The sequence below is a fragment of the Microtus pennsylvanicus genome, chromosome 9 (genome assembly GCF_037038515.1).
Source record: "Microtus pennsylvanicus isolate mMicPen1 chromosome 9, mMicPen1.hap1, whole genome shotgun sequence".
In the NCBI taxonomy this organism is placed as follows: Eukaryota; Metazoa; Chordata; class Mammalia; order Rodentia; family Cricetidae; genus Microtus; species Microtus pennsylvanicus.
In genome coordinates, this window is record NC_134587.1 from 86913854 (window position 1) to 86935359 (window position 21506).

At 42.3% G+C, this 21506-nt stretch overlaps 1 protein-coding gene across 2 annotated transcripts in view; it reads left to right on the plus strand.

Annotated features, from left to right (window-relative positions):
- The first annotated feature begins 2047 nt into the window (after positions 1–2047).
- Dctd (dCMP deaminase) overlaps positions 2048–21506 on the plus strand; it is a 56433-nt gene continuing 36974 nt past the window's right edge. For both annotated transcript variants that reach the window (XM_075986759.1, XM_075986760.1), the window contains exon 1: positions 2048–2304. The gene's annotated coding sequence lies outside the window, so the exon portion shown is untranslated. The remainder of the gene's footprint in view (positions 2305–21506) is intronic.

Genomic DNA, 21506 nt, shown 5'->3' on the forward strand with positions numbered 1-21506 from the left:
AGGGCCATGTGTGGGCACATACATGTGGAGGCCTTGGATATCAGTTCTCAGATGCTATCCATATTTTTTAATATAAGATCTCTTTTTGGCCTGGAACTCACTGGATTACATAGAAAGGCTTGGCCGTGAGCCGCAGGACTGGCTGTCTACACCTTCCCAATAGTGGTTTATAAACTACCCATATCTGACTTCCATCCTCCCTCCCTCCCTCTCTCCCTCCCTCCCTCCCTCCCTCCCTCCCTCCCTCCCTCCCTCCCTCCCTCCCTTCCTTCCTTTATATATTTTTGGTTTTCGAGACAGGGTTTCTCTGTGCAGCCCTGCTTTTCCTGGAACTTACTCTGTAAACCAGGCTGGCCTCGAACTCACAGAGATCCACCTCCCTCTGCCTCCCAAGTGCTAGGATTAAAGGCATGTGATACTACTGCCCAGTGACTTTCAATTTTTAATGTGGTTTCTGGGAACCAAACTTAAGTCTTTATGCACGTAAGACAGGTACTTTATTGACTGAGCCATCTCCCCAGCTCAATTTTATTTTCAAGGCAGGATCTTACCCTCAAATTTGCAATTGTCCTGCTTAACCCGCTCAGGTACTGGGCATTCAGGTATTTACCTTCAAACTTGGTTGTAACAGAACTCTTGGGCTTATTCCACTGCATAACTGGCTTTTCTTCCTTTTGACCAATGTCTCTTTAAGCCCTTTACTCCTGATCTCTGGTTACAACCTCTGGAGGCCATTTAAAAACTTTCTTTTTCCTTTCTAAAGCAGTATATCTTGGATTATCTGGTACCCTGAAAAGTGAACCATCTGTTTGTGACTATCGGCACCATTGTTAAATTTGATGCTATAAATGATATGCTAAAAGTTTTCTTCAATTTAAGTTTTAATATAGAATTCCATTTCGTAAATATTTAATGAGTTCTGATGCCTAAGAATTTCCCAATCAGTGCAAGGTAGAGAGAGGAAGATAAGCCAATATTATCATATTGTAGAATGCAATTGATGTATAAATTTAGCATCGTGTCAGCACACAGAGAAATACCTGAGCCTACATACTGAGGGAGAGCAGGCTTCCCAGATAAGATGGGACTGAGCTGCCTCCAAGGGAAGCAGGCATTAGGTAAGCAAGCCAGTGGTAGACAGGCATTCTCGGGAAGAAAAGCCCTACGTACAAAGACAGTGAGGTGCGAGGCAGTGGAGCAAGACCCAGCGATCCTGGGCGATTTGTTAACGTGGTGTGAAGGGTGTGAATAGGAAAAGGGCCACGTAGCACATTTCAGGGGATTTGGGTTTCCCTTAAGAGTAACGGGGAGTTGCTTATTTGCCTGCTCTTCCAAAGGTCATGAGTTCAATTCCCGACAACCACATGGTGGCTCACAAACATCTGTAACGAAGTCTGCTGCCCTCTTCTGGTCTTCAAACACACAGAGACAGAATATTGTATACATAATAAATAAATAAATATTTTTAAAAAAGGGAATGGGGAGCTACGGAGAGAGCTAAGCATGGAAAAGGGAGAGCATCATTTGCATATTAAGAACATCATTCTAACAGCAGCGTAAAGAGTAGATTCACAGTTTCCCGAAGAGGGAGATATTTTTGGAAAATTACTGAAACTATTGAGCTATCAACAAAATCATTAAAAGCAAAGATGAAGAGATGAGAAAGATTTAAAAGCTATTAGCTTATAGAATCAAGGCACTTATTGATCAACTTTGGGGGGAGAGAGAGAGGGGGGCAGAGAACAGTTGCAACAACAATAAAGTTGTTGTCTCAGAGAATCCCAGAGAGCTGTGTGTGTGTGTGAGAGAGAGAGAGAGAGTGTGTGTGTGTGTGAGAGAGAGAGGGAGGAAAGAGTGTGTGTGTGTGTGTTTGTGTGTGTGTGAGAGAGAGTGAGAGAGAGAGAGAGAGAGAGAGAGAGAGTGTGTGTGTGTGTGTGTGTGTGTGTGTGTGTGTGTGAGAGAGAGAGAGAGAGAGAGAGAGAGAGAGAGAGAGAGAGAGAGAGAGAATTAGGAAGCCAGAGATTGACTACATTCATCTATAACCCCGATTCTGGGGTGCCGCTGATTAGTCTAAATGAAATGCAAGCTCCAGGTTCAGTGAGAGACCTTTTCTTAAAAACAAGGTGAGCTTGGTGCCGAGATGAAGGGATGATCTGATGATCAAGGGAACACAGGAAGAAGAAGACTAAAGCTTTGTGAGGAGTGGACACGTGCTCTGAGCAACAGTGGGTCATTCAAGCAGAGACGTCCAGTAGGGAAATGTGCAGCTGGTTTCAGAGCTCTGAGGATAAACTTTCGTTCACGGTACATGTCTGGGAATCTTCAGTGGTAGCTGATGCCAAGGGGAGGACCCTCAAAGAGACTGTAGAGCAAGGCTAGAGCCGGCAAAAGCTCTAGGGGAAGGTATTTGAATAGCAGTTTTTTTAAAAAAAAGAAATTTTGAAAGGTGAATAAAGCTGGGGAGTCAGAGCTCCCAGAAGAAAACCAGAACAGGGTATCATGGGAGCTGGTACAGCATTAGTCTGAAACACTGAACACAGCCTACAGTGAGGAGAAAAGACAGAGTCTGTGTCTACTCCATTGTCACTTTACCAATTAAAATTTTGCTTTCTTTTACATATAATAGCTATTAAATTTAAAATACATGCTTAAATAGATACATAGCTACATTTTATAGCTATTCCTAGCAATTATGGCCATGTAAGGTATATTGTTCTTTTTGTATTCTGCGGTAATGCCAAAGGCATTTTTCTAGTCACACTGGAAGGAAAGCCTAGAACCATATAAAGTAACTGTTCCTGAGATTTCCCTGTGTAGACATGAAATTTTATGTTAGAGAAATGAACTCTAATATGTGACTGAATGGGTTCTTTTGAGAGATAATTTATAATGCTATAATAGAACTACTTTATACCCACAAGTTCAGCCATTCAGTTTTTATATTTGTCATAATGTCAGAAATTACCCCGAGGTGTCCAGAGAGTAGCAATACTTTAAATATGATGGAAACCTATTCAGAGTCTCAACACTGTCACATAAACATTAAGTCTAAATAATTGAGTGAGAAAATACATTTAAAAGGTTTGTTCCATGCATTAAGTCCACAACATTTTATAATAACCTCGAAAAGGATGGAGAATCTAAATCTCAGATACTAAAAGTGCTAAAAGAAAGAAAGAAAAAGAAAGAAAAGAAAAAAGAAAAAGGAAAGTCAGTTGAAATTTGGAAACTTCTGTCTTTGGTGTGGTATGCATATGTGTGTGTAGACATTGGGTCAATGCTGTATTTAGAGTCCAGACTGCCCCAGAAGCAAGATGGTGCATAGATCTCCTTCGCTAGGAGATCTAAATTTTATAATAGATGACTCTGTTGTTTAATATCTAGCTATATTAACCATGATTTTAATTGAATGAAAGTCAACTAATTTATTCACAGTTAGTTAATGTACTAGAAAATAAGTACAGGTTTCACACACAGGGAGAGGAAGCTGGTTTCCATAGACCACCATTCACAAGCAATGGGAGGGTTGGTTCCCCCGCCTTGTTGTTTTAAAAAAAATAATCAGAAAAACAAAAAATGTGAAATGTTTGTAGTATTTTGAATAAGAAGTGTCCCTTGTAGACTTGGGGATTTGAGCACTAGGTCCTCGGTTGGTGGCACTGTTTGGGAACTTAAATGGTACGGCCCTGTTAGAGGAAGACTGTCACGGGGGGCGGGGGGCAGGCTTTGAGATTAAAGGTCTCATGCCATTCCCAGTTCACTCTCTTGGCTTTATGCTCATAGTTGAGGGTGTCAGTTTCCCGCTTCCTGTCTCAGTTACCATGCCTGCCTGTTGCTAAGCTGTTCCCACCACTTCGGGAACCATGAGCCTAAATGAACGCTTTCTTCTGTAAGTTGTCTTGGTGAAACAACAGAAAACTATTTTATACTGGTGGGTGTACAATTTTAACCTAGAGCCATCATTTTGTGTATTTGGTCACAGTTGCTTTATCAGTCTACATGAAGATTTAGGGGAATAAAACCTCCTAGGTGGTACTGTGTACTTCCCATTGCCTGCTTGGCACATGATTGGTGATGTACACTTTGCTCGCCTGATTAAATATCTGACAAAATGCTACCTTAGGGAGGAAGAGCTATTTTGGCTTACAGCTTGAGGGCATAGTCCATCACAGCAGGAGAGGCTTGACAGCGAGGTACTGGCACACAGTTGGCTTCCTCCTTTCCCCCTTTTAATTCAGTCTCAAACCGCAACCCATTGGATGGAACTGCACCACATTAAGAATGGGTTTTGTCTCTTTGGTTTAACCTCTCAGGAAACGTTCTGACAGGTATGTCAGAACCGGGTGATTCCAGTTGATAATGAGGATTGGCCAACTAACCGGCTAAGCCGGTGCCTGTCAGATTTCCTTCATCACCAGTAAGCAGTCATGAGAACACAGCTTAAGGTGAGGATTCGAGCCCTAGTCCTCATCTGGAAGCTGTCTTAGAAGCACGGGTTCAGGGGAGCCTGTGATGGCCAATCTTAGTTGTCAACATGACTACATCTAAAATCAACTAAAACTTAAGTAGCTAGGCACACTTGTGAGGGGTCTTTCTGGACTGGGTCATTTGAGGTGGGCAAACTGGGGGGTTTGAATGAGATTGGCTCCATGGGCTCATATATTAGCATGCTTAGTCCTAAGCTGATGAGCTATTAGGGAAGGATGAGAAGGGGTTGCCTTGTTGGAGGAGGTGTGGCCTTGTTGAAGGAGGTGTGGCCTTGTTGAAGGAGGTGTGACCTTATCGGAGAAGGCGTGGCCTTGTTGGAGGAGGCATATCACTAGGGGTGGGCTTTGAGGTTTTAAAAGCTCACTCCAGGATGGAGGGGGGAGGACTTTGGACTTTCCACAGGGCAGGGAACCCTGACTGCTCTTCAGACTTGAGAGGGAGGGGGAGAGGAGTGGGGGGAGAGGGAGAGGAGTGGGGGGGAGAGGGAAAGGAGTGGGGGGGGAGGAGTAGGAGGCTGGGAGGAGGCGGAAATTGGTTTTTTTCTCAATAAAAAAAACTATAAATTCAAACCAGAAAAAAAAAATAAAAGCTCACTCCAGGCCCAGGTACTCTCTGTCTTTCTCTGTCTCTGTCTCCCTCTCTCTCTCCCTCTCTCTCTCCCTCTCTCTCTGCCTGTTGCTGCCTGTGGATCAGAATGTAAGGCTTTCCGCTACTGCTCCAGCACTATGCCTGTCTGTATGCTGCCGTGTTTCTCACCATTCTGGTTCCGGACTAACCTTTTGAAGCTGTAAGCAAGCCTCCAATTAAATGCTTTCTTTTATAAGAGTTGCCTCAGTCCTGGTGTCTCTTCACAGCAACAGAAACCCCAACAAAGGCAAAAGCCCACTGTAAATTGGAATCACTTGAGATCAGAAGACCCATCCTGAATCTGGGCCACACCTTTGGGTGGCAGCCTATATTAAAGGACATGGAGCCAGGCAGAGGTGGCACATACCTTTAATCCCAGCACTCTGGAGCAGAGGTGGGCTAGTCTATGTGAGTTCGAGGCCAGCCTGATTTACAGAGGGAGTTCCCGTACAGGCTCCAATGCTACACCAAGAAACCCTGTCTTGAAAGAGGTTCTCATGATGTCATTCAGGGTCTGCCGCTCTTCTCGGAGACTTCCTCTCTCTTTATTCTGCCCCTTTGCCTTCCGGATAGAGTTCATCTTTGTGGTTTTCTCCTGCACAGTCAAGACCATGGCAAAGTGAGTGATTCTTGGGGGAGTCTTAGGAACACCTGAGGACCATGTAAGTACTGGCTCACACTTTTCAGTTTCTGCTAAGTGAAGCACCCACTAGATAGATGACCCTCGTTGGGACTGACAGCCCATAATATTTGACTCTGGCCCCCTTTCTGTTTTCTATAGCTTCTCTTGCTTCCTTCATATCAGTTTGTACAGAGGCAGTCAATCCAGCGGTGTGAGAAATCGAGCTGCAATAGCCCTGTTCTGGCTTCTTCACGCTGTAGTGGAAAATGGGAGACCAGTGAGATTGGCGGCTATTCCTGGAAGGAAATCACCTCGTGGACAGTGGCAAAGACACAAGATCAAGATCTACATCATTTGCTAGAACAAACCTTCTCTGGGGAAAGGGACTGTCCAAACAGTACACTTAGTTTTTTTGCCCAGTAGTAAACAAAGATTGAAAGACAATAATCTTTATGGGCTGGCATGCTGAGAGTCTGGCCAAAGCCAAGGAGAGTGGCCAGTACTCTCAATTTTCCATCATTTGCTCAGATAATCATCTTCACCCTGTCTGCCACCTATCTCGTTGGGTTGTTGTGTTAGGACGGACGCCCATTCGTGGTGTGGAATCACGAATGTTAAAGCGAGGGCCAAGGCAATCAGTTGCATGATTCTGGCGCAGTTCTGGGTGCAGACAACGGGGCTGGTGGGCATCTGTTCATCTCCAGGTGACTGTGATGAAGGGAGGCAGGGACTGCAGTGTTAAAATGATGGCTCACAGATTCTAATCTAAGGGAGAAATGCGGAGAAAGGGACAGGCCAGAGGAGGCTCAGAGGTGAAGCAGTCTCTGCACAGTAAAGGTGGGACGTGGTGGAAGTCCCTGACCAGGTGGCGTTGACACTAAGAGTTTGTGGCTAGGAGCCATCTGTGTACAGTCACATAAAGGGAGGGCAATAGTAAAGTAGGGGGAAAGGAAAGGGTTAACCCGCAGCTCCCAGGGAGCCAAGTCACTGATTGGCAGGAGTGTTGGGTAGGCATCATTTGTGTAGATAATGCTGCTGTCAAGACAGCAGGCTGAGGCTGGGTGTGAGGGGTGTGAGGGTTAGTGGAGAGAGCAGGAGGAGGAGGAGAAAGTGGTACTGACGGATGCTGGACGGATGCTGCGTGGCTCAAGGGAGAGGCCTGGAACGTGGCACTATCCCTTCTCTATGGAGCTCCATCCCCCATTTCCATACCCTGTCTGAGACATAATTTCATTATGTGGTATTGGCTGGCCTGGAACTCTGAGAGATCTGCTTGCTTCTGCCTCCCAAGTGCTGGGATTAAAAGCATTCACTACCATATGTGGCCTGGATCCATCAATCCCCATGGAAGCAGAAGGGCGTCAGGCTCTGCTACCTATTCATGTGGTCTGGGATGCATATCTTAACTTCTCTAACCTCAATTTGCTAATCTGAAAAGTGTGACTAACAACATCCCTACTGAGTTTTGTGATAAGCAATTTGCTACCTCACAAAGTTGCTCAGCCAAGTTAGTGACAATGACGATTTTCACAAGTCACTTAAAGTGTTTCTGATATGTGTCTGCTATAGCATGTTAGTTTTGCAGATTCCGGGAAGGGAGGATATCTACAAGGATAGTTTACCAGGAAGGTGGGGGCAGGTGTGATTAGTCAATAGACAAAGGTGCTTTAAGTTTCCAACGAAAGGCACACATAATAAAAAACTTTTTGAATCAATTTGCATTCTGGTGAACTTTGAGCATCCACTTGACACAAACTAGAATCACTTGGGAAGATTCAACTGAGGAATTGCTGTCATTGAAGTGACCTGTAGCCATGTCTATGGAAGACTGTCCTGATTGGTAATTTATGTAGGAGGGTGCAACCTCCTGTGGGCAGCACCATCCATAGGCAGGTAAGTCTAGACTGTATGTAAGGCTAACTGAGCATGAGCCAGGGAGTGAGCCAGTAAGCGGCGTTCCTCCACAGTTTCTGCTTCAGTTGCTGCCCCAACTTCTCTCAGCGATGGACTGTGAAATCCGAATAAAAATCCTAATTTTCTGTTGGTCGTGATATTTATCACAGCAACAGAATGAAACTAGGGCCTGTCTATCTATCTATCTATCTATCTATCTATCTATCTATCTATCTATCTATCTATCTCTATCTATCTATCTATCTATCTATCTATCTATCTATCTATCTATCTATCTATCTATCTCGGGGTGTGGGGGGGTAAGACTATTAAGCCATGTAAAGGGTGAACCACTTCCTTGAAAAGTCCGTGTAACTTGCTGCATAAACAGACTCTGCCACCATCAACTTTATGACCTCCAAGCCACACCTATGGTGCTTACTCTCTGCCAGGCACAGGAAGCTTCAGAGGTGAGCATGTCACATGTCAGTTTACAATAACGTAAAGCATACACTCAATTATTAATTTTTGTTGGCGTCAGACCTTAGTACTGAAGTAGAACTTAGCATGTGTCATACTGGTTTTCATGTGATTACTAAACTCATTATTTCCCTCAGACATAATCCTCTGTGTGATGGCTGAAATAACAGAATTCAACACAATGTGTGTTATTGTCAGAGAAAATCCTGGTAGATTTTTCAGCGATTATCACAGTTGATGACACAAGTCTCAGTTTTGAAATGTAATCCAAATTCTTTGAGACTTCTTCAGTTTACCTCTTGCCCCATGATAACAATGGTTATAGTAATAATATACTTTATAATATTATATAGAAGTCAGAAGACTATATTGGGAAGATAATACTATAAAGGAGTCAGGTTCCCATTATGGCTAGGAATAGAACTAGAATGGGAGACTCTGACTGCTCTTTTGTTGGTGTCTCCTCATTCTGAGGCATCCAAAGCAAGTCAGCCAGTAAACCTCAAAGACCCTACCTGCTTCGGGAGTTAAGATTTCTACCAAATATAGAAATTCTGCAGGACAAATCCTGATTACAAGAATCTACAGATGCCTGGGAAGTTTACAGATGTAAGACAGAGTGTAGTAGGAGGCCACTTCTTTGTTTCTGGCTGCCCAGACCACAAAATAATCACTCAGAAACTATATTATTTAAATCACTGCTTGTCCTATTAGCTCTAGTTTTTTATGGGCTAGTTCTTAAATCTTAAATTAACCCATTTCGATTAATCTGTGTATTGCCACATGGAGGTGGCTTACCAGGTAAATTTCCAGCACATCTGTCCCAGGTGGCAGCTTCTCTCGACTCCGCCTTCTTTCTCCCAGCATTCAGTTTAGTTTTCCCCTCCCCCCACCTAGCTCTACTCTGCCCTATCAGAGGCCACGGCAGCTTCTTTATTAATTAACCAATAAAACATTACACAAGGACTTTGCACATCATTTCTCCTTTTCTGTTTAAATTAAAAAGAAGGTTTTAACTTTAACATAGTAAAATTATATACAACAAAGCAGTTATCAAGCAAGAATTATAGTTACAAGCCGGGTGGTGGTGGCGCACGCCTTTAATCCCAGCACTCAGGAGGGAGAGGCAGGCGGATCTCTGTGAGTTCAAGGCCAGCCTGGTCTAGAAGAGCTAGTTCCAGGACAGGAACCAAAAGCTATGGAGAAACCCTGTCTAGAAAAATCAAAAAAAAAAAAGAATTATAGTTACAATATTTATATCTACTTTATCTTTTATCATAACTGAGGAAAACTGTAACTCTAACTATCTATTTTTCAACTCCATCAAAGACTTCAGAAGGATATAATATTACCTAAGTAAACAGGAAGTGCATTGTAAGCAACTTCCAAAACTCTAGAATTGACAGAGACATTTTGCTGTCTTGACAGTCACCCAAAGTTCTTCTGTAATGTTGGAGCATCCATATTCAGCCCACAGGCCCATAGTATCTTTCAGACTTTCCCATGAAGCAGGAAATTTCAAAGACAGTTTCACCTATATTGGCAGTTTTTCAGTCACTTTCTTATGTGTCCTGCAGAATGTCTGGCAGTCTCTTTCATGAAGCAGAAACCCCAAAGGACTATTTTATCTTCCTTAGGCAGCTTCAGCAGTCATTTTTCTTTTCTTTCTTTCTTTCTTTCTTTTTTTTTTTTTTTTTTTTTTTTTTTTTTTGCTTTTTCGAGACAGGGTTTCTCTGTGGCTTTGGAACCTGTCCTGGAACTAGCAGTCATTTTTCTGTGGGTCCTATAGTCCAGTTTACACAGCATAACATCAAGCAGTCCAGGCAAGAGGCTACAAATGGCTGCAAACTCCATAAGGAACCTCTTCAATGCCTATCATCCTCTTGAATTAGATTGGTACTGCCAGGAGCAGATATGTCTTATTGTCATGAAAAGTCCTAAGCTCTTAAACATTTTAAGTGCCATATTCTGAAGGTCTTTGAAAGATTTGAAGAATCCCTATCTAACTGAAATATATCTCTATATATCTAGAAAGTATAACTAACATGACCACAAACTGGGCTATTATAGATGACTGTCTATTAACTTGTATTTCTTAATTATACATTACATTTTTAAATGAGCTGCACAAATATAATACCTTAATCAAAAGCAGAAATACATTAAGATTGACCTACAATTTGTATCAATAGACCAAGATCCATACCAATGCAAATCATTCATATCTCTAGTATACCCCCTTTAAATGTAAACAAACATTTATAAATAATATTTGAGAATTTGGGCATATTTCTCTCCAAACTGCTTCCTGCTTTTTGTTGGTTGAAGTACTTGGGGGGGGACATTTCACAGAGACATTTCAGGTAGTCTTGGTTTATCAAACCACGGTAGTCTGAATGAAATCCATAGGTTCTCATCTTCTGTGGAAATAAAAGCAGAACCTCTTTTCCAAACCAACAATCTTTAGACCCAAATTCTGAAGTCAAAATACCTCTAAAATATATATATATATATATATATATATATATATATATATATATATATATATATATATATGTTGGTTTAGTTTAGCAGCCTGTACAATGAAATGTCTCTCTGTGTTTAGCTCATTAACAGTCAAAAGTTAAAGAAAACACAATAATGTACATAATTTAGACTCTCTGTGTATATCCATCTTTATGTGGCTTGTTTTTCTTACTCTATTAATTTTTCTACAAGTTTAATATTTATTTTATTATCTTTACTCCTTTAATCTATGACTGTCTGTACTCTTTTATATTACACTTACTGTCTCTTTACCCTTTTTCTTCTCTCTCCCAAGACTACATACATTTTTTAAACACACGGTGTCTCATTTAGAGGTCTTTTATTTCTGAATATGTCCTATCTTGTATCTGAAATCCTTTTCTGTCAAGGAGTGTTTTTTTAAAAAATATATTTATTTATTTATTATATATACAATATTCTGTCTGTGTGTATGCCTGCAGGCCAGAAGAGGGCACCAGACCTCATTACAGATGGTTGTTGCTGGGAATTGAACTCAGAACCTTTGGAAGAGCAGGCAATGCTCTTAACCTCTGAGCCATCTCTCCAGTCCCCCTAGGAGTGCTTTTTAAGATGTGAAGCAGCATTATTAGGACTAAGACTGCTATGCCTTTTGGCTCCACCCAGTCTAACATGGCAGAGGTCCATTCACTGCCTCTGAGAACTATTTTCTCTGCCCCAGATCCAGGGTCGGGTCACAGACAGTCTAAGCTGCCATTAAGCAAATTGTAGCAGTCTGTTCATAAACCCCATTTAGATGTTCCCTAGCTGGACCTCCTGAAAGAGTCAGAGTTTCTGCTAGCAGCACAGTGCAGAAAGCAGCCGCTTCAAAACCAAGTGTTTGTTTCCTACTGCTGAGTCAGGAATACCTCTCTTAAAGGAATAATGCCTCCGCTTGTTTCTAGCAAATAGACCAAGAAGCTGTGTTAAACTTTTATTTTACATGGATATAGTCAAGTAGGAGGGTGCTTGTTTGTTTCCAGCTGCCTAGGCCACAAAATAATCACCCAGAAGCAATATTATTTAAATCACTGCTTGGCCTATTAGCTTTAGGTTCTTATTGGCTAGTTCTTATATAAATTAACCCATTTTTATTAACCTGTGTATCACCACGTGGCTGTGACTTACTGGGTAAAGTTCTGGCACGCCTGTCCCCATGATGGCTGTATGACTTCTCTCAACTCTACCTTTTTTCTCCCAGCATTCAGTTTAGTTTTCCCCTGCCTAGCTCTACTCTGCCCTATCACAGGCCAAGGCAGCTTCTTTATTCATTAAGCAATGAAAGCAACACATATACAGAAGGACTTCCCACACCAGACAGTGAACTGTCTAGAAATCATATGGAAACCATGTCTTTGCGCATGCCCATTGTTTTCAGAGATCCAGAGTTAAGAACTGTTATGTGGTCCAAATCACTTCCGAGATCTCTAGTGTTTACTTCAATAAGGGATGGAAGCTGATCATGAAATCCCTTGCTATTTCAGCTCTGTTAGTAGTTGGTAGAATGTTGTGACAAGACAACCCTCACCTATGAGAATGTGATAAATCTAATGCACGTTTTCATAGGGGTGTGACAGGCTTTATATTCTCCTTGCATGTGGATTCAGCCTTATATTTGTTCCATAACATCTGATGAATGTTCATTTCTATAACCTATGTCATCCCTGTAGTGAATGTCCAATAGACACACACACACAGTCATTGTTAATGGCTCTTAGGCCTCAATATGTCTGAGAAACTCATGGAGAGTTCACGAAAACTTCCAGTTAATATTTCATCTTGGTCAATTTGGGATCTCTGAGCTTGGGACTCTTTATCATGTAAGTGACATGGCTCCTGATACTGGCCAGAAGTCTTTACTAGGAGATAACACATGTACAAGATGCTATTTTTTCATTTCGGGAGCCCCTCTTCTTTCTAAAACTAGCAGACACGTAATTTTAAAATGTTATTATTAAAGTTTAAAAAGGAAACTACACACTGAAAACTGCCCAGCATGAACAAGCCTCTCGATGAATTAATCATGTAGGGGCACACTGTGTCATCAGCATCGAAGTCAGCAAGAAGGACTCAGCCAGCTTCCCCGGAGACAGCTTACTCCATATCTTTCCAATGCAGAGCCCCCCATGTTTCTCCCTAAAGATCCCGCTAGTTTTGCCTGCTTTTGAATTTTATATATGTGGAATCATGCTATTATTTTGAGATTTAGAGTCAATTTGTAGACATCATACCAGTTAGTTTAGTAGATTTTTTTTCCCCTGCTGAGGGTTGACTTTAGGGGCTCGTGTGTGCCAGGCCAGCACTATACCAACTGAGCTATACCCTAAACTTCAAAAATAAGTTAATATAATGATTTCTAATTGGGTGTTGAAGAACTGTGGATACAAAAAGAGATCCATGAAGACACCAAGTTTAGGACACAATCATCGCCTCCAGGGATGATGAAACCTAGGAAAGAAGCTGGAATTGTTAACATTTAAAAGACAAAGGGAGAGACGCTGTGGAGGTGAAACTCGGACCTCTAACAAGATGCAGTGATGGAGGAAAAACTGAGAACCAGTCAGAACTGATGCTATGAGAAGGTGTGGTCCTTCCTCTTCCTCACTTGCAGTTTTTTTTGAGAGAGAGGGGGGGGTGGGGGGTGGGGAGGAGGCAGAAAAAGGCAGAGCACAGAAGGGAAAGGTGGGCTTAATGATGTAGAATCTACTATCTATCTGGGTCAGTTTTCTCTGCTCTACATAATGCTTAACCATGCTGCCTGATGAGTCAGTGACTCATTAATCTTTATTGCTATATAATACTGTGCTGCATTAATATAGCAATCTTTTCTTTAGCTTTTAAAAAGATTTTATTTTTAGTTGTGTGTGTACATAGAAGGGAAGGTCTGTACATATGAGTGCAATGCCCATAGAGACCAAGAAAAAAAAACCAGGCACCGGGCAATGGTGGCGCATGCCTTTAATCCCAGCACTCGGGAGGCAGAGGCAGGCGGATCTCTGTGAGTTCGAGACCAGCCTGGTCTACAGAGCTAGTTCCAGGACAGGCTCCAAAGCCACAGAGAAACCCTGTCTCGAAAAACCAAAAAAACAAAACAAAACAAAACAAAACAAAACAAAACAAAAAACAGGCATCGAATCCCCTGGGGCTAGAATTGCAGATGGTTGTGAGCCACCCACCATGGGTGCTGGGCACCAAATTCAGGTCCTCTGTGAGGGCAGTATGCACTCTTGACTTCTAAGTCGTCTCCCCAACCCTTGGTTACCATTTTATTGTTGATAGATACTTGTGGGTTATTTTCTATTCCACACAATTATAAATAATAACGAGAAGAGCTATTCTTTTTGTTTTTATTGAGCTCTACATTTTTCTCTGCTCCCCTCCCTATCTCTCCCTTCCCCTTCAACCCTCTCCCAAGGTTCCCATGCTCTCAATTTACTCAGGAGATCTTGTCTTTTTCTACTTCCCATGTAGATTAGGGTCCTCATTGTTGCCTAGGTTCTCTGGAATTGTTATGTTTAAAAACCACTTATGAGTGAGCCCATGTGATAATTGTCTTTCTAGGTCTGGGTTACCTCACTCAAAATGATGTTTTCTAGTTCTACCCATTTGCTCTGAGAAGAGCTCTTCTTAAACATGTTTCTTGGCATGTATGTGCATATGCTTATGTGGATATGGCTAGAAATGAAATTTCTGGGTCATAGTGGTTACTACATATTCAATGTATCAGGTAAGGCCAAACAGTTGTCCAAAATAGCCCCACGGGGGCACTCGCACCTCTGACACACGAGAGTGGCCAGCTTCTGCTCATTCAAGTCCACCCTCCCTGCTGTCACTCTTCTCATTTTAGTCAGTCTATCAGGACAGCGTCATGTGATTGGATTTCTAATTCTCATTTCCTTGATGAGACTACTGACTATAGTATATATTCTATATACCATTTCATATTGCCCTTTGTAAGGTTGCTACTAAAATATCCCGAGTGGGTTTGGTTTGGTTTGAGTAGACTACCTTTTTCTGATCATTTTGGAAGACTTCTTTGTAGATCTGAATGAAGTCCTGTATCAGTTACATAATATGCTTTTTCTTTGCTCTGTTGTGCCCTCCATTCTTTTAATAAAAAAAAAATCTTTTGTGGAGGTTAGGGAACAGCTTTGTGGATCATTGCTCTCCTCCTGCCTTTCTCTGGCTTCTGGGGGATTAAATGTAGGTAGCCAGGCTTCCATGGCAAACACCTTTATTTGCTGAGTCATTTTGTTGGTCCCAGAACATTCTTCATTTTAATGAAGTACAATGTATCATTTTCACTTAATTATCTCTTATTTTCAAAAATATTTTCCTAAGACCAAATCATGAAGTCATTTTCTCCGATGACTTTGAAAACCTGTGCTGTCCAACGCAGAGCCGCTGCCCATACCGGATGATTTCTGTTGACAGTAAATCCATGAGCCATATACAATGAGTGTCTAAGTGCATTAGGTAGCGTAGAATTAATCCGAGAACATTTCCGCCACTTCAGAAAGTTCTGCTCTATTGCTCACTTTTCGCATTGGCTCCGCAACCCACCTGGATTTAATTTTCGTGCCCGTGCTTGGTAGTACCCAGGGTTTAACTCTTCCCATATGGTCTTCTAATTAACCCAGCATTCTGTGCTCTTCTTCCCCACCGTTCGGCAGCACTAACTAGTAATTTAGGAAGTTTCCATTTAAAGTGGGCCTGTTTACGTGTGCTCTCTCCTGCTCCATTAGTCCATTCCTCTACCTGCGTGCCATTAAGTACCACATGGTCCTTGTTAGCATCCTTAATAACTCCTGATGTTCAGTAGCACAACTAATCCCGACTCGTTCTCCTTTGACTGCACCTTGGCTCTTCTTGGGTGTTTACACCGCCGTAGGTATTTTAATTTAGTTTAATTCTTTTAATGTTCAAACAATTTCAAGCTCAAAGAAAAGTTTCAAGTACGGAACGGAAACAACTGTTTTCTGAGCCATTTTGGAGTAGGCTGTACCGTCACTCTTGGACACTTCAATGGATTTCTACCAAGGACACCCTTGTATAACCCACAGCCAGCCGAATCAGGAACTCAGCTCTGGGATTTGGTTGTCAGCCAGCCTCACCAGTTGTCCCAAGGACTCAGCTGAGGGCTTTTGTGTCTCTGTTCTTTATCAGTCAAGAACAGCTTCCTCAGCTGTTCCCTGAACGCTGTGTTCTTGACTGCACGCGATGACTACAGTCCAGCCGTTCTGTCAACTGCCCAGCGACGTAGATCCATCCTTGTTGGATCATGTTTAGATTTGGGTTATCTGTTCTTGGTGGAAATATCACAGAACCAGTGTCAGCTCCTGCATCGCATCCTCTCACACAGGCCAGGGTTTCAGTGTTTGCCACAAACAGTCATAACAACATCGACAAGTTGATTCATGCAGTGTCTGTCAGACTTCTAACTGTGAAGTCCACCACTGGCTTCTCAGCTGTTCTCAACCTGTGGGTCTCATATCAGCTGTCCTGCATATCAGAAACTTATTACAAGTCTTACAATTCATAACAGTATTTTATATAATATAACAGTAAATTACCATTATAAAGTGGCAACAAAATAAAAATAAAAATAATTTTATTGGTTGGAGGTCACCACGCCATGAGGAACTCTATTAAAGGGTTGCAGCATTAAGAAGATTGAGATCGGCCTGGAGGGATGGCTCAGCCGTTAAAGGCTGGGCTCACAACCAAAAATATAAGAAGATTGAGATCCACTGATTATCAGGTGGCCCTGGGATCATGCTTTGGAATGAAGCAGATTCCCCTCTGTCTTTGATATGCTTTCAACTTATAACAGTTTTTCCCATTTTACTTTCCCGTTTTACTCAGTGGAGTGTATTCAATTACTATTGTTACTTATTTTGAGCTCTGTGATTGGGTACATGTGTTTGTGCAATTGTGCATGCAGAGGTGGACCTGTAGCCCAGAAACCAATCTCGGGTGTCTTCCCTCAGGGGCCATCCCTTTCACTCTTGAGAGAAGGTCTCTCAGTGGAACCCTCGGGTTCTCCAGTTAAGCTAGGCTGGCTGGTCAGGCAGCTCCAGTGTTTCTTTGTCTCTGCTTCCCTGTGCTGGGATTACACGCCTGCACTGCCATGTCTGCTTTCGTGCATGGGTCCTGGGGATCTAACCTAAGTGATCAAGCTTATGCAGGAAGCAACTTACAAACTGAGCTCTCTCTCTCCCCAGGTGACTTTTGCTGTTTAAATGGACTTACATCTGACAAGAATAGAAATAGCTATGTAAATGTGGATATTGTATTCTCAAGGTTTGTCACCTGGAAAGATCTGGGAACGGAGATCAATAGTGGTATCTGCCACATCCTGGATTTTGGTAGAGCTAATATCTGTCAGCTTATGTATATTGAAAATAAGTTCACATCAACATCCAGTTCTGCATATATTCCTCTTCTCTGTCAGTGGGGAAACCATTGTCCTTAGGTAATTATGCAAAAGGAAGGGCAGAAAGGAGGAAGAGAAGGGGAAAAAAGAACTGTCTGTCAAGATTGGTGAAGGTCGTATTGGGCTTCTGATTGGCGCTGCATCGACTCTAAACTTCAACTGAAGAAGAACTTATATCCTTACATTATTACAGAACCTTCCAGCCCATGAATATGGCATAAATTCCTTCATTTATTTCAAACCCTTTTAATCTACCTTGTAATGGTTTTGGTTTTCTATATATTCGTCCGTCCGTCCATCCATCCATCCATCCATCCATCCATCCATCCATCCATCCATCCATCCATTTATCCATCCATCCATCCATCTGTATATCTATCTGTTATCTATCTATCTATCTATCTATCTATCTATCTATCTATCTATCTGTCATCTATCTAGTTATCATCTATTATCTATCTATTTACATCTAGCATCTATAATCTATATATCTATCATCTATTATATACCTTGTAATCATCTATCTGGTATCTATCATCTATCTATCTAGTTATCATCTATCTATTACTTATATATCTATTTGTCTGTCTGTCTATATACCTACCTACATATCTGGCGTTTGATTTCTTGTTATTTATTTTACATAGTATCTTTATGAACTTTTTGGGTATTTAAACCAGTTTTATAAGAAATTCATATTATTTTTATAAATTGCTTTTATTTCCAACATTTCTAGAACATTAATTTTTTAAAATAAATTTATTTATTATGGATACAGTGTTCTGTCTGCATGCATGCCTGCATGCCACAGAGGGCACCAGATCTCATTATAAATAATTGTGAGCCACTTTGCTGGACTGTCTGACCATTTACCTCAGGTACCCCCTTCCTTCCAGCAGTGAGATTATGGGGGCACAGTCCCACCTGGCATTTTTACATGGACATAGAGGATTTGAACTCAGACCCTCATAGCGTTTTTATCCATCAACTCACCTTTTCAGGCCCCTGAAAAGCTTTTAACATTAGAATTCATCCCTCCTTCCCTCCTTTTCTCCCTCCCTCCCTCCCTCCCTCCCTCCCTCCCTCCCTCCCTCTCTCCCTCCCTCCCTCCCTCCCTTCCTTTTCTTCTGAGACATGGTTTCTCTAGGTAGTTTTAGCTGTCCTGTAACTTGCTTTGTAGACCAGGGTGACCTCAAACTCAGAGATCTGCCTGTCTGTGTCTCCCCAGTGCTGGCAATAAAGGTGTGTGTCACCATTAGCCAGCTAACATTGGAATTTCTTAATAAAAATAGTATCTTAGTTAGGGTTTCTATTGCTGTTACGAAACACCATGACCAGAAGGTAAGTTGGGGAGGAAAGGGTTTATTTGGCTTACACATTGCTATTCATCACTGAAAAAATTCAGTTCAGAACTCAAATAGGGCAGAATCCCAGAGGCAGGAGCTGTTGCAGAAGCCATGGAGGGGTGCTTCTTACTGGCTTGCTTCCCATGGCTTGCTCTATCTATTTTTCTTATAGAACCCAGGACCACCATCCCAGGGATGGCACCACCCACCATGGTCTGCACCCTCCCTCCCCCATTGATCACTAAATGAGAAAATGCCTTATAGCTGGATTTTAAGGAAAGCATTTCCTCAACTGAGGCGCCTTCCTCTGATGACTCTAGCTTGTGTCAAGTTGACACACGAAACCACCCAGTTACAAATGTCAAATATGGATCAATAGTCTTTTTTAAAATTTATTTTTAGATATCTTTATTTTATATGTTTGAGGTTTTACTTGCACGTATGTCTGTGCAGCGTGCATGTGAATGGTCCCTGAGGGGGTTAGAAGAGGGCATAAGATCCCCTGGAACTGGAGCTACAGATGGGTGTGAGCCATCATATGAAGGCTGGGCCTTGAATCCAGGTCTTCTGCAAGAATAGCACATGCTCTTAATATCTGAGTTCTCTCTCCAGCCCTAGACCAACATTTTTAAAGATGATTGGTCCAGGTGAGGACTCCTGCTCTCTTAAAGCTAACCCTGCAGCTATGATCTCATGGAATGGGTCTATGACCCCAAGTTAATCATTTTCGTAAATCCTTCTTTTGAAAGGTGAGAAAAGTAAATGCTTTGTGGAGAGAGGAATAGAATTTCTTGAAGCACTGTCTTTATGAGTTAAAGGACCAAGATAGATAATTACAAGATTTTTTTTTATAGCAATTCACCCTGCAACCTCTTCTTCTCCTCCTGGTTGACTGTCTTATTTGAGTCTTATTGATGCTGGCTTCTTCCAGAAATACTCTTGGTAACATGTCCTATAATTTATTAATTGTTCCCAAACCTATTGACATATGTCAATAATAAAAATCCCCCAAACAGCAGTAACTCGACAAGCCAACTTTTGCTGGGACCACCCCTTGCCACCCTTTCTTTCTCTTTGAGCATCCCACTCACCCATCTCCTTACACACTGGGCTGTTTCAAGAGTTCCCTTTATATCCAGTGCCCAAAACTTTCACACCTACTTCAGTGGCTATGAGTCGATGGCTGTGGAAAATGTGGATGGGGAGAAGGCTGACTTGGGGGTCTGTACTCAGGTGTCTTGATGGCATCTGAAAGAATCTCCTCTCTAAACAGAGTTTTGGGGTCTTTATAGACTTTCATCCATAGACCAGGCATTTTTCTTCCTGTCTGAGAAAATGGAATCTTGCAGGGCTGGGGGTTATAGTTCAGTGGGTAGAGTACTTGTCTGGTATTTGTGGAACCCTAAGCTTAAGCTCCAGCACCTTGCAAACCATGTATGGTGGCCTACACCTCTAATTCCAACACTTGGAAGGAGAGGCAAGAAGATCAGAAGCTCGAAGTCTTGAGGTGGAAACCAATATGTGAGAACTTGTTTCAATAAATAATAAAATAAAATAAGATAAACTGTTTTCTGTCATGGTGGTTCACACCTGTAATTCTTAGGCAGGAGGGCTGCTGTGTATTTTAGCATAGCCTAAGCAATGCAGTGAGGGTCAGGCCAGCTCAGGCTACAGATTGAGAGCTTGTGTTTGAGAACAAAAAAAAAATGACAATAAAAACAAAACAGAAGAGGAAAGAGAAAATCTTGAGTCTCCATTCCACCTGTTGCTTAAGCCAGCGATGTGGGAGTCATTCTGTCCATTTCTTCTCTCTCCACCTGGTCTGAACCAGCACATCCTGTCTTGCCTGGATATCTGTAGCAGTCTTCTATCTGGTCCTCTTCTCTCCTGTTTTTCTACAGTGGCAATTCTCTCTCAGAACTGTACACTCTGCAGTACACTCTATGCAGCCCTCTCATGGTTCCCTTCCTTCCTTCAGTGGGCTCCCTCTTATGAGAATACTCAAACCTCAATGCAATGGTCTGAGTCCTGCCCCTCTTTAGTTCCATTGCCTTGTCTTCCTTCTGGATTGTTGTTATACCTTGTGGTAGTTTGAATGCAACTGGCTCCCATAGATCTATAAATAGTGGTACTATTAGGTGTGGCCTTGTTGAAGTAGGTGTGCCTGGTTGGAGGAAGTATGTCACTGTGGGGATGAGCTTTGAGGTCTTCTATGTTCAAGCTACACACAGTTCAGTTCACTTCCTGTTACCTGTGGATCAAGATGCAGGATTCTCAGCTCTGTCTTCAGCGCCATGTCTGCCTGCCTGCCACCTTGCCCTGCCATGATGATAATGGACTCAATCTCTGAACTGTGAGGTTGTGGTCATGGTGTCTCTTCATAGCAACTGAAACCCTAATTATGACACATCTTTCTGGATATTCTACTTTGTGCCAGGAAGAAATCATGTTCTCTTCAGCCTCCACGTACCAGAAGAAACTCTTCCCTATTTCACAACCCTTTCTATCAGTCACAGTGCAGTATGAACTGTTTTCCCGATAAGGATATCTCTCCGCTGCTCTTGTAGTTACTTGCCTATTTCTATAATTAGAGACCATGATCAAGGCAACTTATAGAAGAAAAGAGTTTATTGGGGACTTAACATTTCAGAGGATTAGAATTCATGACTTTCATGGCAGGGAACCTGACAGCAAGCAGACAGGCATGGTGCTGGAGGAGAGCTCAAATTTCAGTCTACAAGTCCCAGTGAGAGAAAGCTAACTGGGAATGGCATATACTTAGAAACCTCCAACCTTGCCCCCACTGACACACCTCCTCCAAAAGGCCACACCTCCTAAGCCTTCCCAAACAGTTCCTGCTGTGGGACAATGGTCTGTACCCTGTCACTTGTATTTTAAATAAATGCGGATTGGCCAGTAGCCAGGCAGAAAGTATAGGCAGGGTGACCAGACAGGAAGTAGAGGCGGGGCAATGAGAATTCTGGCCAGTGTGTGTGTGTGTGGGGGGTGTTACAGCGAAAGAGTGTGGGAGATGCCAACTATAGCTGCACAAGGGCTTGATCCACTGACC